Source organism: Lutra lutra, chromosome 6, assembly GCF_902655055.1.
Source record: "Lutra lutra chromosome 6, mLutLut1.2, whole genome shotgun sequence".
NCBI classification, from domain to species: Eukaryota; Metazoa; Chordata; class Mammalia; order Carnivora; family Mustelidae; genus Lutra; species Lutra lutra.
The window spans coordinates 100,821,125-100,842,054 of record NC_062283.1 but is presented as its reverse complement, the minus strand read 5'-3'; the positions used below and the strand labels follow the sequence as shown (position 1 = coordinate 100,842,054).

At 38.4% G+C, this 20,930-nt stretch overlaps 1 pseudogene; it reads left to right on the top strand.

The window, feature by feature from the left end:
• The first annotated feature begins 2,060 nt into the window (after positions 1-2,060).
• LOC125101642 (E3 ubiquitin-protein ligase TRAF7-like) lies at positions 2,061-4,368 on the top strand (annotated as a pseudogene).
• Positions 4,369-20,930: the final 16,562 nt, after the last annotated feature.

Genomic DNA, 20,930 nt, shown 5'->3' with positions numbered 1-20,930 from the left:
TAGACTCATGGCAAGGCAGGGAGTATTTCTAGAATATTTTAGGCAATTCACAGATTTCAGCTATCACTAATCTCACTAATGAAGCCTATTTCCAACATCTATTATCTAATTAACAAGCCACTAATTTCACCAATGAATATCCATCTCTATCCTTCATTATGGTAATATTTTAAAATTTGGTGTTAATTGAAATTAGATTTTTGAGGATTATAATAGCTGTCTCTGGATTATAGCCTCTTTTATTAAATATTGGTTATCCCCTCCCTTCTCCTAGAGTATGCATTACAACCAGGCAATTGGTCATACCAAAAGTATAGCTCAGACTCACACAGGCAAACGCACACACCCACACACACACCCACCCACACATGCACACATGTGTGCCTCTGTCAAAATATTTTAAAGTAAGATGCAGACATTATCTTACCTAAAGTAAGATGCAGACGTTGAATTCTCGTTTGAGATTTGAAATCACAAGCTTCACTCAATATTTTTATTTTTTTATTTTATTTTTTAAAGACTTATATTCTTTATTTTGCAACTGAGTAGTAATATTCATAGTTTGCTACAGAACTAACAATGCATTTAATCATAAGGTATTATCTCATATTCCACCGCTGTTGCAAATGGTGTAGGATCCTAGCTTGTAATCTGCAACTGGACTAAAATCATTGATTAGCCATGAGACATTAAGAACTAACTTAGCCTGGGGGCACCTGGGTGGTTCAGTCAGTTAAGCATCTGCCTTCAGCTCAGTTCATGAGCCCAGGGTCCAGGGTTTGATGGAGCCCCCCAGCAGGCTCCCTGCTTAGCAGGGAGTCTGCTTCTCCCTCTCCCTCTGCCCTTTCCCATCCCATTCCCCCTTCCCCACTAATGCTCCCACTCTCTCTCTCAAATAAGTAAATAAAATCTTAAAAAAACAAGAACTTCCTTAGCCTGTAGGCCTGCCTAAGTTTCAGTTTCCTCATATGCAAAAATAATCCCTACCTAATGTGGATAATATGTGAATAAATTAAGCAAAGTCATCAATTTTTTTTTAGTGTGGTTAGAGTATATTGGCTAACATCTTTTGAAAGGTGCTTAGGTGATAACTCCATGTCATTGTGTCTGTGTACAGTATCATTTTTAAATGGCAAGCTCCTCCAGGGCAAATGTCTGTGTTTCGTGCTCTAAAACTCTTTTGAGTCCTACAAAAGTGAGGCAATTTTGGAAACTTCCTTTAAGGATAAACACTTATTAGACAGACAGAGCATCTGCTTGTGGGAATCTTGTACTAGTCTCCCTCTGTCTCTCTTTCCCACTCTGTCTCTATATTTCTCCACTCTCTAACTCTGCTACAGATGCACATCTCACCCATGCCTCCTGCTCTGCCTAATAAACAATCCTTTAGAAAAAGAAAAAAAAATGTACTTTGGCCCAGCTAGCTTGTCAAACTCATTCCCTCTCATCTTTCACTGCTACACTATATAAAGAGAAGTCTCACTTACTGTCTCTTTTCTACTACCCAATTACTCTGTAATGCACTGCAAGCCAACTCCCTTCTCCACTACACTACTGAAAATGCTCTCCCAAAGGTCATGGATTCCTCCCTATTATAGATCCAACAGTGTTTCCTCAGCACTCGTCTTCTTCATTCTCTTTGCAGCCCTTGACCCCGCTGACTATTCACTTTTTCTTGCTGTGTGTCTCAGTACTCAGGCAGTGAGCACTGGAGAAATTCAGACCTCAAAGGTCTTTCAATACTGTCATTTAAACTGAACTTAGTATCTATAAAATTGGAAGTCCCTGATGGTCTCTGTGCTCTTACATTGTGCAAAATTTATCATGACCTTATGTAGAAGGGAATATATATAACTTAATGATACCAAACTTACCTTGTTGATTCTCTTAGTAGATGTGGCTAATAATTATTTTTAAAATGCTGTGTTTTAAAATGCATGCAGGTCCCTTTCTAGAGAGGCAGTCAAGGGGGCCCAATGAAGCTGGAGGGTGGCATTGCTACTTCCCTGTGGCCACAGGTAGGGGACGTTACATAAATGTCCAAAATACCTCTCATGAGCATGAGGTCAGGCAAAGGCACCTGCTACAACTGCTCTGGGAAGCCTGCAAAGCCATCCACCCCAGATCTCACCATAGGGATGAGGATGGAAAAGACTTTGGGGCCTGCCTTTTCAGCTGTCACTACCATTGCAAAAGCCAATAGGACCAGCATTCACAAAGAGTACCACAGGGTGCCCCCCCTCCTCCAGCACCCTTACCTGCCTCCCTCCCTGAGGAAGAGAGCAGGTCCCCAGCACCCTGCACTCTGCATCCAAGCTATACTGTGCCATCTCTGGCAGCTGCCTACACTCAAGAGTCCAGCCTGTCTCTGCACTCTGCATTCTTGCTGCCAGAGTACGAAGAGGAGCTGGAGCCACTGGTGTTTGCTGAGCAGCCATCAGTGAAGCTCTGTTGCCAGCTCTGCTACAGTGTGTTCAGGGACCCTGTGATCAGCACGTGGAGGCACATGTTTTATCAAAGATGGATCTTAAAGTCAAAGAAGTGTCCCACAAACAACACCAAGCTGATGGTGGTAGTGAACAAAATTGCAGTGGAGTGTAGATCCGGGAGCTCTTCCTTCACTGAAGGCATGGCTGTCGACTGGTGGCTGGCAGGAAACCCATCAGCTTTGAGGTAGCTGCCAGTGGGGACCCCTTCACCATCAAGCTCAGTGCCTGAGAAGACCCCAAGGGCAGGACTGCTGTGACTGCAGGCTTGTATGGTGCTCCAACAACCCTAGTGGCCATCCCCGCCTCAAGATGAACCTGGAGGACCCCTTAAGGATTACAAGCACATCAAGTACCCCCACTCTTACAGGTGCCTGTTCATGGGAAACCAGGTTATGTATGAGTTGAGAAAACCTGAAGGAGTTCCTCCAGCAAAAGGCTGACAGCTTCCACAAAATACACATGGTGCTGACCCAGAAGAACCAGGGTACTGTTTTCAGCACTTCGTGCTTGGGCAAGATCTCAGAGAAGATTGACCAGCTGGAGAAGAGCCTAAGCTCAAGTTTGATGTTCTGGACTAAAATCAGGGAGCTCAGAGAAGACCTTATGGAGCTTTGGAGGGACGTATCCATGTTGAATGACAAGCTGTTCTACATCAATCCACGGCTGAACACAGGCATCCTAGGATCCTATGACTCTCAGCAGATCTTCAAGTGCAAAGGAAACCTCATGGGCCAAAGGAGCCCTGTCTGGTGTCTCTGCATCTACTCCATGGGTGACATGTGGGATATTGGTACCACCTGCAAACGCCAGAAGATGCTAGAGGGTTGTGCTGATTGCTCTGCCTTCAAGGGCACGAGCTTGACAGTAGCACAGAAGACCATACAGCATGTGGGATATCCAGAACCTGCAGAGGGTAAACGTGACCCAGGCCCAGACAATTGGTATACACACTGGTCTCCTCATACAGCATGCTCTTCAGCAGCTCCCTGAGGACATCCAGGTCTGGGACATGGACACTGAGCTGTGTAAGGTCTTATAGGCGAAATAAACACAACACCAGGCGAGGTAGGCGCAAAGCAAGATTTATTAAAGGCACTCTCCAGCAAAGTTTCAGGGCTCAGGAGAAGGGGAGCCAGGAAGGTCACCCTGGAAGGAGGTGGGCACCCTCGGGCGAGGTTCCTCGACTCTGGAAAGGGGAGTGGGGGAAGTCGCACTGGGAGAGAGTTGGTGGGGGTCTTTTATCGGGCCAAGGCAGGGCATGAGCTCACATCCATATTTGGTGATCGGAAGGTATGGGGTGAGGGCTCCTGATACTCCTGTTTCCTGCACTGGTATCGGGTTACCTATGGAGACATGACCTGGGCGAACACCCTTTTGGTGGGAGAGTCTAGGGTTAAGGAAGGGGGGGAGGGGACTGGAAGATGGCCGCCGCGGAGGTCATTTCTATTGTTCCTCCTGCATTCCTGGAACCGCCGACCCAACAAGCTGAAGTTAAAGAAGGAGTTCATGGCCTCAACCATTATGTGCAGGCCCTGGTCAAAGCTACGTGCACAGTGGCTCCTAACCAAATAATCAAGATCTGGGACATCTGAACCCTCTGCTGCACTGACGTCCTACAGATACCACCAGCAGCATCTACTATATTGACATAATGAATGGCCACAGGGTGGCACCTAGCAGAACCTCATTCACACATGAGACATCAAGTAACAACAGGTATGGGTCCTAATAGGCCGCATTGGCACTATGTAGGCCCTGACAGTCATTCAATGCCAGACCAGACCATTGTCTCCAGTGTGTCCTGTGACAGGTCCCTCAGGGTCTGGAGTGTGAGCAAAATGATCTGCATGTAGACTGCTGCATCATGAGTGCAGTGTGACCGGGCTGGCCATGTGCCAGGGCCCAGCTCTTCTCAGGGCTGTGGATAGCACTGTGAAAGTTTGGACTTGCTAAAAGAAAATCCAGGCTGTGTCTTGGCTTCTTCTTGACCTGTCCAAGCCAGGCTGGCCACAGTCTCAGGGTCTCTTTCTGCCTTGTGTGTGGAACAGGTGAGCAGACTCAGCCAGGCAGGCAGTTTCCTTTCTACCCTATGCGCAGAGAGCCTTTCTCTGCTTGGTCCTGTCATTGGTCCTCCTCCCAAGCTGCCAGATACAGTGCTGGACCAGCTCACCATCTGTCCCCACCTCAGACAGACTGTGGTTCTTTTAATTCACCTTTTATACTGTTTTTAGACTGTATATGTATCTGATTACTTTCTGATTGGAATAGAAGGTGCACAGATTGTGGAAAAATATTAAAATACATACAGATTGACACCTTTAAAATAAAATTTTTAAAAAATTACTTGCTTTTATAGTGTCCAGGTTATAATTATTTCTCCCAAGGGGGGAATAGTTCAGTTTATTCTGCATTACTGTATTTACTACCAAGGACTCAGAGGGGGCAAGAAGGAGAAAGAGAAGAGAGCTCTGTGCTAAGAGTCTGGAGAAAGTTTGGCCCGCTTTGTCTGCAGAAGAGGAAGGGATCATTCAAGTCCTCCCATATCAGGAATCATCAGGAAAGTTGAGAAAATAATGAAGGTGGATGAGGATGCAGGACCTCTGTCCCTGGGTTGCTATCATTCATATCCTCATTAACACTCTCATTCCCATGGCCCTATAATCATGTCCCTCCATTCCTGCCCTTATGCAGTCAGATTTTGTCAGATTCCATCTGCTGCTTCTCCCCTCATTATGCCCAAGGTGAGGCAGTCTTTTTTATTTAATTCTCTGGTCATTAGCTGACCGCCAAACTGAGATGATCTGGAGGGCAAATGCCAAAGATGGGAGCCCATCTTAGATAACATCCCAGTTGGTGTTACCCTTGTAATTCTTTCTGTGTGTTATATCCCTTCTTCCTAAGATATGGGTAATAATGTAGGGGAAACTCTCTGAGCTAAGCAGTGTAAATCTTCTATTAACAAGAAAGACACTTATTTAAGACACTCAGAAGTATGGCGGAGGACACTGGGTTTTTATCAAGATAATGGAACTTCCTCCCAAGATCAAGGATTTAACACAGCACTGCCTACCTACCCCTCCTAGGATTCATTTCTTCTAGGAGTTGTTCAGCCACTTCTGATGAGTCACACATTTTGATGGTGATGGAAATGCCTCAGGAATACCCTTTTCTGAACTTAAGAGTTCAGAACTCTTACACTCTTATCTGAACATAAGAGATAAACCAACAATGTGAGCAAAAAGAAACCTAGAATGCTAAGCGGACAGTTGTCCATCTACCACAGAAAAGATTTCAGAGATGGAAACTTTCCAGATTCCTGTGTAGCCACTTTACCCATGATGTCCAAATTAGTAGGTGCAATGTTAAGGAAAAGATCAATGCAAACAGCAAACTTCGGATGTGAGCCTGCATTTTCATTGACTTCTCTTTTTTATTATTAATTAACATATAGTGTATTATTTGTTTCATGGGTACAGGTCTGTGATTCATCAGTCTTACACAATTCACTGCATTCACCGTTGCACATATCCTCCCCAATGTCCACCACCCAGCCACCCCATCCCTCCCATCCCTCCCATCCCTCTTCCCTCCAGCAACCCTCAGTTTGTTTCCTAAGGTTATCATTGGCTTCTCTTTTTATTCAATTTTGTTGTGATATTGTGATTTAAAAAGAAAATAAATATTTGGTCTTTGTCCCTGGTTTCCAACAGGGAACTCCTTAAACACCTTTGAATCTCTTAAGTGGTGAGAGCTACAGTAGTGTTTTTGTTATGTTAATGAGGTCACTTAGGGATCCACACACACACCTAAGGATGGGGGGGGCAGGGGAAATCAGCCTTGCCATTACAAGATCAGAACTTTCAATCTTACCCCCCTTGACCTCCTGAGAGGGGAAATGGGCTAGAGATTAAGTTCAATCACTAGTGACCAATGATTTAATCAGTTGTTCCTATATAATGAAGCCTCCATTTAGTTGTCCAAACCCAAAAAAAACAAGGTTTGGAGAGCTTCCAGGTTGGTGAACACGTGGAGATCTGGGGAGAGTGGCTTACTTGGTGTGGGCATAGAATTCTGTGCCCTATCTCCATACTTTGCCCCATGGATTTTTTGCATCTCTCTGTTCCTGGGTTATATTGTTTTATAATAAACAGGTAATCTAGAAAACAAAATGTTTCTGTGAGGTCTGTGAGCCACTCTAACAAATTATTTGAACCCAAGGAGGAGTTGTTGGAACTTTCAATCTATAGCCAATCAGAAGCTCAGGTGACAACCTGGACTTGCAGTTGCTTATGAATTGTGAGGGGGTGGGTGGTCCTGTAGGACTGAGGGTTTAACCTGTGGGACCTGAGGCTATATCCAGGTAGATAATGTCAGAATTGAACTGAATTGCTGGGCTCTGAGCAGCTGGTGTCCAAGAATGCTTGCTGGTATAGAGGAGACTCCACCCAGCGTGCACACTCACACTGGAACCGTGACCAGGACCCATTAGTTGCTTATCTGTCTGAAGAGTATCAGTTACTTTGTTTTTTGTTTGTTTGTTTGTTTTTTTAAGGAGAGAGGGAAACAAGCCATAAGAGATTCTTTTTTTTTTTTTTTTAAAGATTCCATTTATTTGACAGAGATCACAAGTAGTCAGAGAGGCAGGCAGAGAGAGAGAGGAGGAGGAAGCAGGCTCCCCATTGAGCAGAAAGCCCGATGTGGGCTCGATCCCAGGACCCTGGGATCAGGCCCTGAGCTGAAGGCAGAGGCTTTAATCCACAGAGCCACACAGGTGCTCCCAGTTACATTCTTAGCATCTGTTTTTCTGCTTAAAAACAAAACAAAACAAAACAAAAACATAGCAATAAAGAGAACATAGGCTTTGGAATTAGAAATATCTAAGTTGAAAACCCTGGTCCACCTTTCCCAGGTGCATAGCTGGGAAATATACTTACCAACTCTGAGCCTCAATTTTCTCATCTGTAAAACAGAAATAAAAATAGTACTTCCAAGAAGTGATAGGAAGATGCCATCTATGCATATAAAGTATTAACAAATGGAATCATTTCTTTATGATATAACTGACTCATTTTGGTAACCATTTCTCATTTCTACTGATTTCAGATGAAGGAATATGTCTGCAAAGACATACTCCCCTTTATACCTTACCTTGTACATTTTAAATGCACAACTGAAATTCTGCCATAAAATAAAGGAGAATGCTTACCTCTTTAAGGATATATAATTATTGTTGACAGTCACCCAACTTGAAGAAGTACTTCTGGATTGATTAACAATGACCCATAATTAAATACAACAGTACTTAGAAAAAGACCTGATGGTCCCAGAAAGAATTGCTTCAGGAATACTGAGTGTTTATCATTTTTATTAGCTTCCTAAGTGGCAGTAATCAACATTAGTTATCCAGATTTTTAATTAAAAATGGGAAAAATTAATAAGGTACTGCTGTGAAGAGAAACTTTTAAACATTTATCATCATAATATAAATTCAATATCTCTATAATCATATGTATGACATAGAATGTTTTTAAGAACATGAAGTGGTCTATACCACATTTTCCTTTAAGTAACATGTTTTATTAAGGAGGTTATTAAGTGGAAATTGTCTTCATAACTTAAAATCATTGCTTTCTTAGAGAAAGAACACTAATGTTTCACAACAGGGTTAGAAACATACTCATGGAGGGAGGAGGGTAGGGACAGGGTGGTTGGGTTATGGACGTTGGGGAGGGTATGTGGAATGGTGAGTGCTGTGAAGTATGTAAGCCTGATGATTCACAAACCTGTACCCCTGGGGCAAATAATACATTATATGTTAATAAAAATAATTAATAAAAAAATTTTTTTAAAAGAAACATACACATAACACAGGGATATACAGCAAACAGAAAGAATTTTGTTAGCACCTACCAGCTTTCCAGCCCATATGAATATATATTAAAAACATTTATATGTGTATTTATATTTAAGTATGTATCTAAGTCCCCATATAATTTTTCCTAGATGTGGTTATTTAAAAGTCCTCTTTTCCCTACTTCATTTCTCATTTTCAGATACACTGTTCTAGTAAGACTCTACACCAATTTGATGATTCTAATTTTCTTTAGTTATCACCAAAATAATCTGTAGTGAAAGAAGAAAGCTGAAAACCCATTACCCTATGCTACCTCCAGATACGCCCAGAAAATATTAAAGAATTTTTTTTTGAAGTATGAAGCCACAACAGTCAACAGAAAGAGAAAGAAGACAAGAGTAATAAGATTTTAGAATTTCTACAGCAGATAAAGCCATTAGATCTTTTGAACCAATCCTCCTGCTGAGGAAATTTAGAAAAGCTGGATAAAGTATAAAATCATCCGATCAAAGGGAATATAGAGCTAACAAAATAATGAAGCATTACCAAAATGAAGATTTACAAGAGGTCAGCATCAAGACAGGTGAGCTTAACTCTGGGGGCCACTTTTGCCCCCCAGAGCATTTGATCGGTAAGAAAGGCAGAGGCTGAAGTGCTTTTGAAAATCTCTTCATAAGAAATGAAAAAAGTTGGAGTCTAGGAGAGAGTAAAGCCCTGGTAACCCAAAGGGCTGCATCCTAGGAACACAGGCAAACACAAAGGGAACCATGCCTCTGCCACAGGTGTAGAGCCCAACTCTGAATCATCTGTGTAGTGTAGAGAATCTCCAACCCAGAAATTTTACTGAACTGACCTTGGATTGCTAGTAATCCCTAATGGATGAAAGAAGCAAGGAAAAAATCCTACTTAGAGATATCCTAGACTCCCAACTCTTTTTATAAACTTCTTTTTTATATTCTTAATACACTTTTTATTTTGGAATAGATTGAGACTCATAGAAAAACTGTGAGGGGGCACCTGGGTGGCTCAGTGGGTTAAAGCCTCTGCCTTCGGCTCAGTTCATGGTTCCAGGGTCCTGGGATCAAGTCCCGCATCGGGCTCTCTGCTCAGCAGGAAGCCTGCTTCCTCCTCTCTCTCTGCCTGCCTCTCTGCCTACTTGTGATCTCTGTCTGTCAAATAAATAAATAAACACTTAAAAAAAAAAAAAAGAAAGAAAGAAAAAAACTGTGAAGATAGTAGAGAGTTCCCATATACCCCACACATATCTTCCCTCATATTAACATTTTCCATTATTGTGTTGCATTTGATGAACCAATATTAATATATCCTCATCAACCAAAGCTCATACTTTACTCAGATTTTCATAGTTGTTTTTTTCCCCCCTGTTAACCTAACGTCCTTTTTTCTGTTCCAAGATTCCATCCAGGACACTACATTGCATTTAGTCATCATGTCTCTCTCCATAAGCTCCTCTTGGTAGTGATAGTTTCCTAGATTTTCCTTGTTTATGATGACCTTGATAGTTTTGAAGCATACCAATCAGGTATTTTGTAGAATGTCCCTCTAAAAATGAGATTTGTGTGATGTTTTTCTCATGATTAGACTGGGCTATGGGTTTTTTTGGAGGAAGACGAGAGAGGAAAAGTGCCATTTTCATCATACTGGAAGCATACTATCAACATGACTTCACTGTTGATACGGACCTTGATTGAAGTTACGTTTGTCAGGATTCTTTAGTGTAAAGTTAATCTTTCTCCCCCCTTTCTACATTGTACTCTTTAGAAGAATGTCACTGCAACGTGGATGGAACTAGAGAATATTATGCTTAGCGAAATAAGTCAATCGGAGAAAGACAACTATCATATGATCTCCCTGATATGATGAAGTGGGGATCAGGAGGGAGACAAACCATAAGAGACTCTTAATCTCACAAAACAAACTGAGGGATGGGGGGTAGGGAGTGGGTGGTGGGGTTATGGACATTGGGGAAGGTATGTGCTATGGTAAGTGCTGTGAAGTGTGTAAACCTGGCAATTCACAGACCTGTACCCCTGGGGCTAATAATACATTATATGTTTATAAAAAATTAAAAATTATAGGAGAATGTCACTGTATGCAGGTCATACCTTAAAAATGGGAATTATGCTCTACCTGCTTGAGGGCACAAATTGTTGCTTAAATTATTAGGAGTTCTTCTGCCTGGGACATTTGTCTATTCTCTCCCACTTATTTATTTTTTCAATAATTTATTTGTATCAGTATAGACTCATGGATATTTATTTTACACTTTGTGTAATAATGCAGTGCTACTTCATTTTATTCCTAAAATTGCTCCAAATTTGGCCATTGGAAGCCCTTTCGGGTGACTCCTGTGTCCCTTTGATATACCACCATCATTGTGAAGCTGTTGTTATATGGGGCTTTATGGGGGTTGTATGTGGGAGTCTGGGTTTATTTTACTAAAGAATAACTTATAAATCAAGATCTGGGTATTAAATGTGTTCTTTGCTATGGGAGTGCCATTGCTTCTAGGCCCTCACAGCTGATGGAGAAAGGAAATACGTGCATACTAACCAGAATATATATACTTACACACAGATATATATATCCATCTCTATGTTAAACAGTAGTTTATACTGATGTCTCCAACTCTACTCCTTGACCATATGGATGATTCCTGCCTCTTCTTCCCCTTGCTTGTCTGTAAACTTGCACTCCAATAGTAAGAAATCTGACTCCCACCACCCATCATCTATTTACTTAACTCCTCAATGTTTTAGTTGTTTCAGAATTGTTAACTGATATGCCTGTAGAAGACAATTTTTTTTTCAGCTAGAGTACACTACTTCTATACAGTTCTTTTGTCTCTAGTCTTACAGACTCCACTGATTTCTGAAATTATTTAGGTCAGCTTTTCCTCCCAACCCCTTCAGTGACATTGTTTCATACATTTTTAATGCAGGTAGGTTCTTTTGTCACAGTGTGCACTGTAGCATAGAGACTACCTGAAGGATTTCTTAAATTTATATGCCATAAGATTCACTCTTCTGCTGTAAAGTTTGATAGGTTTTAAAAACGTGTCATGGTATGCATTACAATATCATACAAAATAGTTTCACTGACCTAACCTCCTATGCTTCACGTATTCAAAGCACGTATGCACTCCCTAAGACAAAGGACACCTTTTTGTCTTTTGGGGAGTGTCATATAAATGGAACGATACAGTATGAAGACTTTTCAGACTGGCTTCTTTTGCCTAGCAATATGAATTCAAAATTCATCCATGTTTCTGGGTGGTTTGATAGCTTATACCCTTTTATTGCTAATCGTATTCCACAGTTTCTTTATAAACTCACCTACTAAAGAACATCTTGGTTGTTCTAGGTTTTCAAAATTACTAAAAAAAAACCTGCTATAAACATTCAAATGCGGATTTTTATGGGGAATATACATTTTCAAATCAATTGGGTAAATATGTAGGAGTTTGATTGATGGATTGTATAGTAAGAATATGTTTAGCTTTGTGGAATGCTGCCAAACCATTTTCCAAAGTGCCCCTATGGAGGTGCACTACCACCAGTGATGAACGAGAGTTCCTGTTGCTCTGCAGCCTTACCAACAAGCGGTAGCGTCAGGGTTTTGCTTTGCTTTTTATTTTGTTTTTTAGTCATTCTAATAGGTACATAGTGATACCACATTGTTGTTTCAGTTTGCATTTTCCTAATGACAAATGATGGTGAACATGTTTTCATATGCTTATTTGCCGTCTGTATCTCTTCTTTGGTTAAGTGTTGTTGAGATCTTTGGATCATTTTTAATTGAGTTGTTAGGTTTCCTTATTGTTGAGCTTCAAGTTTTCTTTATATAGTCAGGATACAAGTCCTTTATCAGCAATGTATTATGCAAATATTTTCTTCTAGTTGTGGCTTATCTTTTAATTTTGTTTAGAGTGTCTTTACCAGAACAGAAGTTTTTCACTGTAATAAAATCCAATGTATCATTTTTTTTGTCTCATTCTCACATTCTCTATTGTGTTGTATCTAAAAATCTTATTATCAAGACTAAGGTCAGGGGTGCCTGGGTAGCTCAGGTGGTTAAGCATTCTACTTTTGATTTTGGCTCACATCATGATCTCAGCATCATAATATCAAACCACAAGTTGGGTTTCACCCCAACGTAGAGCCTACTTACGATTCTCTCTTTCCTTAACCTTTTGCCTCTCCCCTCCACTCACACTCTCTCTGAAAGAAAGAGGTCATATAGATTTGCCCCTATATTTTCTTCTAGAAGACTGACATGCATCTTACACTAATATGTAAGATGCATTTTTAATTAATTTCTGGGTAAGGTGCAATGTCTGTGTCTAGCTCCATTTTTGGTTTGTTTGTTTTCTGGGGATTTGGAGATTTTTTTGCTTGTATGGTTTGGCTTGTTTTTTTTTTTTTTTTTTTTTTGCTTATGGCACCATTTTTTAAAAGACAATCCTTTCTCCACGAAATTGCCTTTGCATTTTCCTCAAAAATCAATTGACTGTGTGTGGGCCTACTTCTTTATTCTTTTCCATTGATTTTTGCATATATTTTTCCACCAATACCTGTTTTTCTTACTGTAAGACAACCCTTAAAATATAGTGTGTGACATACAGTTAGAAAAAAATTACCACTTAGACAAGAATATAACACAACATGAAAAAGAAAACAGAAAAAAGCAAGACAATAGAAGCAATCCTGAAAGCTGCAGAATTTGGAATTATCAGACTATTCTTACTATATTCAGTGGGATAAGAGACAATATTAAAAATTTTAGCACAGAAGTATAAACTATTAAAAAAAAAAGAGGTGAAGAATTGAAAAAGAACAAAATAGAAATCTCAGAACTGAAAAAAATAGAATAACTGAAATTAAGAACAATAAATTAGATTCAGATAATGGGAAAATAGTGAAATAAAAGAAGTTAATATGATGAAACAAAAAGGATGGAAAAGGTTGGGAAAACATGATTACATGTGATACACAGAATTGAATGAGATGACCTAAATCTTAGAAACTGGAATCACAGAATAAAAGGGAAAGAAACTAGAGTGATGCAATATTTGAAGAAATAAAGGCAAGACTTTTCCAAAACAAAGCCTAGATTCAATCCACAGATTCACAAGTTAAACAAATCCAGGGGAATATAAATTACATAACATGCACAGACTGACACATCATCATGAAATTACAGAAAATAGAGGCAAAATAAAATGCTTTATAAAGTAGCCAGAGAATATATGTTGCATTACTTCCAAATGAGCAACAATTGGGCTGATACCTGATTTCAGTAGAAACAATGGAAACAAGAATGCATTGGAATGTTATCTTCAAAGTGCTCAAAGAAAACAAACAACTTAAAATTTTGTAGGTAGGAAAAATATCTTTCAATAATGAAAGTGACATAAAGCCATTTTAGCAAACAAAAATTGAGATAAATCATTAGGAGCATAATTACAAAAAAAGAAACATTCAAATGAGTTTTTTGAGCAAAAGGGAAAATTTTTTTGAGATGAAGGAAGGAGTTAAAAGAATGAAAATAATAAATATTTTGTAAATCCAAAGGAATACTAACTTTAGAAACAATAATGATGTATATAGGGTGAAATGGTGAATAACCTGCTCATGTGTATGAGATACTTTTTGGAGTGACTGGAGTTAATTATATCCCAACAAATCTATATAGAAAAATAATTAGGTAAGTTATAAATAAATGAGTGCAACTTACAAAAGAAAAAATTTAAATAGGCCGATAATTATTAAGAAATAGAATCCAGGGAGGTTACATCATCAAGATGGAGACATAGATCATTGCCAACTTCAGTAACCCTCACAAGAAGACCAGCTAGGAACTATCCATAGACAAGATACCATTCTGATAATTTCAGAACCCAGGAGTAAGATTGAAGCATCCCCTTGGACCACAGAGATAGAGAAGAACCTCATTAGAAGGGTAAGGGAAGTGGTTTCTCCTTGACTATATTGCTACTTCCCCAGAATGATACAGTGCTGCACTGAGAGGGCTTATGGTTTTTCTACTGACAAAAGAGAGCCCAACGTGGGCATCTAGCAACCACAGCATTATAGAATTCTTCCCAAGAGGCCGATTCAGATCTTACCTCACAGGAATCACTGGGAAAATGGGCTCAATTCAACCACTGGGTATCAAAAAGAGATGGAGAAGGGGATAGGTGCAACCAGCACTCATAACTGGATCTTGGAGGGCCACATTCCTACTTGCAGCTGTACCTGAGCAGAGACAGAGATCTTAGTCAGTGGATCTGACCATCTGCATAGCCAAGTTCATAGCCCCATCTGGCCAGGTAACTCTTAGCAGTTCTGCATAATTTGAGTCTCCAGCGAATAGGCTGGACTAGTCATGGAGCATGCTCTATGGTCCCATCCATGTGGGGAAGCATATTCACAGCCCTGCCCAATTGCTGTGCATAGCTGCCAATCCCGTCTGATCAAAAAGCATGTACAGAGAACCCAGACAGCTAGAGTCCATTCTACAGCCCCTCCCAAGCAATGAACCAAACCAGAATCCCTGTGCAATGGCTGAGCATAGACCTCTAGCCACACATAACTAGGGAGCCTGAATAGTGACCCTAGGTAGCCTTGAATCCCAGCCTATAGCATTGTACAGCAAGGAACCCCAACCTACGGATCACCTGAATGCTAAACCCAGCCCCAGGCTTTGGCTAGACAAGGAGCCCAACAAATAACCCTGAACAATCAGAGGTTAGCTTTTGGTCCCACTTGACCAGAACTAAAATGTAAAACCTAAAACCATAAAGGGGTGCCTAGGTGGCTTAAGTCAGTTAAGCATCCAACTCTCGATTTTGGCTCAGGTCATGATCTCAGGGTTATGAGAGTTGGTTATGCATCCAACTCTATGTTGGACATGAAGCCTACATAAAATTCTCCTTCTCCCTCTCTCTCTGTCCCCTCCCTGCCTCATTCTCTCCCTCTTTCTCTCTCTCTCCCTTTCTCTCTAAAAAACAAACACAACAAAACAAAAAGACCTAAAACCATAAAACTCTTAGAAGAAAACAGAGGGGGAAAGCTCCTTGGCATTGGTCTTTGCAATGATATTTTTTAGAATTTGGTCTGAGCAGGGTCAACAAAAATAAACAAGTGGAAATAAACTAAAATGTTTCTGCACAACAAAAGAAATGATCAACAAAATGAAAAAGAAACCTATGGAATGGGAGAAACTATATCCAAACCATCTTTCTGATAAGGAATTAATATCCAAAATGTATAAGGAATTGCTACAACTCAATAGCAAAAAACCAAAATTCTCTGGTCAAAAGACATAGAATGACTGAATGGATTTTTAAAAATCCAATGATATGCTTCCTCTAAGAGACTCATTTTATGTTTAAAGACACACATAGGGGCACCTGGGTGGCTCAGTGGGTTAAAGCTCTGCCTTCAGCTCAGGTCATGATCCCAGGGTCCTGGGATGCAGCCCCAAATTGGGCTCTCTGCTCAGCAGGGAGCCAGCTTCCCCCTCTCCCCTTCTGCTTGCCTCTGCCCACTTGTGATCTTTGTCTGTCAAATAAATAAATGAAATCTTAAAAAAAAAAAGGCACACATAGACTGAGAATGAAGGGATGGAAGAAGATATTTCAAGTAAATGATAACAAAAAAGAAAAGGAAGAATAGCTTTACTTCTATCAGGAAAAATAGACTTTAGACTAAAAACAGTAAAAAGGGACAAACAAGGTCATTATATAATCATAAAGGGGCCAATCCTTCAAGAATATATAACAATTATGAATATTTATGCATATAGAATATAAATATAGAAAAAACTAAATATAAACATAAATATAGAAAGCAAAACTCAAAGGTAAAATAAAAACAAATACAATAATAACTGGGGATTTTAACACCCCACTCTCAATATTGGATAGATTATACAGTCAGAGAATAAATAAGGAACAGTGGATTTGAACAACACTTTATACCAAATGGATCTATCAGACAGATATAGAACACTTTATCTTACAAAACTAGAATCCACATTCTTCTGAAGCACACATGGGCCAATTATAACATAGACTATATGTTAGGCCATGAACAAGTCTTGGGAAATCCAAGAAGATAGAAATCATACTATCTTCACTGAACACAATGGTATGAAACTAGAAATCAATAGGAATAAGAAAACTAAGAATTCACAATTGTGTAGAAATTAAACAACACTTTCCTAAACAACCAATGGACCAAAGAATAAATTAAAAAGGAAATTAAAAGTATCTAGAAATAAACAAAAATGAAATATAACACATCAAAACTTAATGGGATGCAGCAAAAGCAGTTCTAAAAGGAAAGGTCATAGCAATAAATGTCTACCTTAAGAAGAAAGGTCTCAACTAAACTCTATCTCTCAAGGAACTAGAAAAAGAACAAACTAAACCAAAAGTTAGCAGATGGAAGAAAATAATAAAGATTAGAGCACAAATAGAGATTAGAAAAACAATAGAAAAGATCAATGACATTAAGAGTTGGTTCTTTGAAAAAATAAACAAAACTGACAAACCAAATTTGACTAACCAAGGGGAAAAAAGGATCCAATTCAACAAAATTATAAATAAAAAAATCACAACTGATACCACAGAAATACAAATGATCATAAAATGCTACTATAAACAACTATATGCCAACAAACAACCTAGAAGAAATAGATGAATTCATAGAAACATGCAACATACCAAGACTGAATCAGGAAGAAATAGAAAATTTCAACAGACACTAGTAAGGAGACTGAATCAGTAATCAAAATCTTTCAACCAAAAAAAAAAAAAAAACCCAGGACAAGATGGGTTCACTAATGAATTTTACCAAACGCTTAAAAACACCAATCCGTCTCAAACTCTTCCAAAAATAGGAAACAAAACACTCCCAAACTCAGTTTATGAGCCAGCATTATCCTGATACCACAGACAGAAAAGGACACTATGAGAAAAGAAAACTAAAGGCCAATATCTCTGATTAATATAGATGCAAAAGTTCTCAATAAAACACTAGCAAATCAAATTCAGGAGCACATTAAAAGGATCATTCACCATGATCAAGTGAGATTTATCCCTGAGATATAGGGATGGTTCAATCTAGGCAAATTAATAAATGTGATATATCACATTAACAGAATTTAAGAAAAAAATCACGATTGCATCAATAGACACAGAAAAAGCATTTGATAAAATTCAACATTTGTTAAATGATATTAAATTAGGTATAGAAGGAATGTACCTCAACATAATAAAGGCCATATATGATAAGTCCACAACTAATACCCTATTCAATGGTGAAATATTAAAAGATTTCCTCTAAAATCAGAGGTAAGACAAGGGAGCCCACCATCACCACTCTTATTCATGTCCTAGCTAGAGTAATCAAGCAAAAAAGAAATAAATAAAAGACATCAGAAATGGAAAGGAAGAACTAAAATTGTTTCCATTAGCAGATAACATAAATTAATATGTATAAAAATTTTGAAAACTCCACCCAAAACTTCTTAGGTCTATGCAACAAATTCAGTAAAGTTGCAAGATACAAAATTAATGTAGAAAAAAACAGTAAAATTTCTATACACTAGCAACTAATTATCTGAAGAAGCAATGTTTCAAAACAATCTGATTTACAATAGTATCAAAAACAGTAAAATAATAAGGCAAAATTTAACCAAGGGGTTGAAAGATCTCTACATTGAAAAGTACAAAATGTTGAAGAAAGAAATCAAAGATGACACAAATAAATGAAAAAGTATCCCATACTCACGGATTGGAAAACTGATACTGTTAAAATGTCCGTACTACCCAAAGCCATCTATAGATTCAATGCAATTACTATCAAGATTCCAATGGTAGGGGTGCCTGGGTGGCTTAGTCGTTATGCATCTGCCTTGGGCTCAGGTCATGATCCCAGGGTCTAGGATGGAGCCCTGCATCAGGCTCCCTGCTCAGCGGGAAGCCTGCTTCTCCCTCTCCCACTACCCCTGTTTGTGTTCCCTCTCTCTCACACTCTCTCTCCGTCAAATAAGTAAATAAAATCTTAAAAATATAAATAAAGATTCCAATGGTAGGTTTTACAGAAGTAGAAGAAACAATCCGAAAACTTATACAGAACCACAAAAGACCCCAAATAGCCAAAGCAGTCCTAAGAAAGAAGAACAAAGAGGGAAGCATCACACTTCCTGATTTTTAGCTATATTATAAAGCATCAGTGATCAAAACTATGGTACTGGCATAAAAACAGACACATAGGTCAATAGAACAGAATTGAAAGCCCATAAACCCATACATTCACAGTTAACTAATATTTAACAAGGAGACAAGAATACTTAACAGAGAAAAGATAATCTCTTCAATAAATGGTGCTGGAAAAATTGGATATTCACACGCAAAAGAATGAAACCAGATCTTTATCTTATACCAGTTATAAAAGTTAACTTGAAATAGATTAAAGACTTACAGGTAAGACCTGAAATTATAAAACTACAAAAGAAAGCAGGGGAAAAAGCTCCCTGACTTGAGTATTGGCACCGATTTTTAGATATGATACCTAAAACACAAGCAAGAAAATAAAAAATTGAAAAGTGGGATTATATCAAACTAAAATGCTTTTGCACGACAAAGAAAACGATCAACAAAAATGAAAAGTTAGCCTATGGAATAGGAGAAAGTATTTGTAAATCTAATATCTAATAAGGAATTAATATGCAAAATATATAAAGAACTTATACAACTCAATAGCAAAAAAATAAACAATCCAATTTAAAAATGGGCAAAAGACTTAAATAGATATTTTTCCAAAGAAGATATACAAATGCCAACAGGTACATGAAAATGTGCTTAATATCACTAATCATGAAATCAAATCAAAATGCAAATTTGATCACCAGGAGCTATCACTTCATGTCTGTTGGAATTGCTATCCTCAAAAAGACAAGAAATAACAAATACTGGTGAGGAGATTGAGAAAAGAGAAACTTTGTGCACTCTTGGTGGGATTGTAAATTGGAACAGCCATTATGGAAAACAGTATGGAGATTCCTCAAAACAATAAAAATAGGACTACCATATGAACCTTTAATTTCACTTCTGGGCATATATCTGAAGGAAACGAAATCACTATGTCAAGGGATATCTGCACCTCCATGTTCATTACCACAGTATTCACAATGTGATAACATGTGATAGACATACACTGTATATACCCATACAGTAGAATATTATTCAACCATAAAATATAAGGAAATCCTGACATTTGGGACAACATGGATGGACCATGAGGACATAATGCTAAGTGAAATAAGACAGAAGAAAAAATCTGTATTATCTCACTTTTATGTGGAATCTAAAAAATGAAACTCACAGAAAAAGAATAGAGAGAGGCTGGTGGGGAAAGCAGAAGGTGGTGAGAAATTGGCAATCAAGGGTAAAAACTTCCAGTTACAAGATGAATAAGTTCTAGGGGTGTAATGTACAGCATGACAAAGTTAACAATACTGCAGTACATACATGAAAGTTACTAAGAAAATAAATCTTGAAATCTTTTTACCACCCCCCCCCCGCCACACACACAAAATGGTAACGAGGTGAAGTGATAGATGTGTTAATTAACCTTATTGTGGTAATCACTTCTCAATATTATACATATATCAAATCATCATATTATAGACCTTAAACTTACATGATGCTATATATGATTGTGTCTCCATAAAGCTGGGAGTTAAAAAAAAAAAGTAAAATGAGTTAAAAAAAATAAAATAAAATGAAGATGGCTCAGCCAGTTAAGCGTCTGCCTTTGGCTCAGTTCATGTTCCCAGGGTCCTGGATGGAGTCCCACATCTGGCTTCCAGATCAGCAGGGAGTCTGCTTCTCTCTCTAACCCTACCCCCTGCTTGTGCTCTCTCTCTCCCTGTCTCTCTCAAATAAATAAAATAAAATGAATCCAAAATTTAAAATCTTATCACAAAGAAAATTATAAGCTTTACTAGTAAAATGTAAGACATTACTAATTTGACATAAAACTATTCATAGACTAGAGGAAGAATTAACACTTTAACTCCTTTAATGAGAATTGTCTACTAGTATATTATAAGATAGCAATATTGTAGGCAATTTTACTCATGAACATAGATGTTTAAGGGACTAAAAAAGTTAGCAAACTGAATCCAGCAATATATATGGAACATTAACATTTTAACCAACATAGTCTTATTCTAGGAAAGTAGGGTTAGTTTAGCATTAGAAAAATCCAACGTACTTTATCCTATTAAGAGATAAAGGGTAAAAATCTATGATAATTTCAAAATATATACAAATCAAGTAAAAATATTCAGTAGCCATCCACTATTTTATTTAAAAAAAAAAAACAATCTAGGAAGAAGGAAATTCCTTATTCCATAATAGGTTATCTAAACACTTGCCTATTACAAACATCATTCTTAATGATAAAATGGAAGTTTTCCTTTTGGAAACAGAAAAAAGATTACCTACCACCACCATTTTATTCAACATTTTATTAGAGGTCCTAATCAGT